At 39.3% G+C, this 1,178-nt stretch overlaps 1 pseudogene; it reads left to right on the plus strand.

Annotated features, from left to right (window-relative positions):
* Positions 1-225: 225 nt before the first annotated feature.
* LOC142357135 (5.8S ribosomal RNA) lies at positions 226-377 on the plus strand (annotated as a pseudogene).
* The last annotated feature ends 801 nt before the right edge of the window (positions 378-1,178 follow it).

Raw genomic sequence — 1,178 nt, forward strand, 5'->3', positions numbered from 1 at the left:
TCACAAGCTGATCACGCTCTATGATATGACTAGTATTATGTTGCTTATAGTAGGCTAAGCGCAAGCCGAAACATCAACATGTGAAAGTCGTAGAATTTTGCGATCAAACTGTGGCTAGTACTTTGATGATGCTTGTAGCCAACCGAATTGGTTGAAAAGCCCAATAAGTAAGCTAACTTGGGAGAGCTTGTTGGAAACCAAATGCTACTAGATTGGTCCAAATACATCCTTCAACAGGGGATCACTTGGCTCGCTTTACGAAGAGGAGCACAGCTATATGTGTTAATTCGGTATGAATCGCAAGATTTGTTTACCGACCTCTCTAACGCAAAAGGCGGTCTCGGCTTCGGCTGTTGACTGCGTCCGATTCAGGGTTATATAACTCTCGATTGAACACATTGATGTTCTATTGTTGGTGCTTCCAATAAAATTGGAACACTTAAAGCAGAACCGATTCAAATAATAGCATTCTGATCAATGATTGCATTCCTTGATCAAGAACTGCTGGAGTCATTGTGATGGCGAATTTTCTTCATAAGAAAATTGCAAAGAGACGGAACTTAATGAGACTAGTATTATGTTGTTTCTAGTAAGCGGAAGCTGAAACAGCAACATGTGAAAATCAAGTTTTGTTCAATGATCTCGAGGCGATAAGTACTATGAAGCAACTAGTAGCCTAAGCATGACTCAGATTTGAGACAGTCAAAAAGACTGGCGAAACTTCTTCACATGAAAGTTACATAGAGAACTACAAATGTATACAGCGAGTATTATGTTGTTTCTAGTAGGCGAAAGCTGAAACATCAACATGTGAAAGTTGTCTGCAAACTGTAGAACGATATGTGATTAGTACTGTGCTGTTACTAGTAGCCAGTCTGACTGTAGAAGCCAAGACAAAGGGAAACTAATGCATCTGAAAAGGACAAGTTATGGAAAGGTATGCACGATAAGTATTATGTTGTTTCTAGTAAGCGGCAGCTGAAACATCAACATGTGAACGTCGTTGTGTACAGTAACCTAGAACTATATAGTCCTTAGTAACGTGCATTTACTAGTACCTGTAATTGGTATTCAGACTCAGGCAGTTTGGAATAGTTTGGCAAAGATGCACCAGAGAAAACTGGGATTTGATACAGAAATTGTTGAATACAAGTATTATGCTGCTTCTAGTAGGTTGA

Source organism: Convolutriloba macropyga, unplaced genomic scaffold, assembly GCF_964194025.1.
Source record: "Convolutriloba macropyga unplaced genomic scaffold, txConMacr16.3 SCAFFOLD_4461, whole genome shotgun sequence".
Lineage (NCBI taxonomy): Eukaryota > Metazoa > Xenacoelomorpha > Acoela > Convolutidae > Convolutriloba > Convolutriloba macropyga.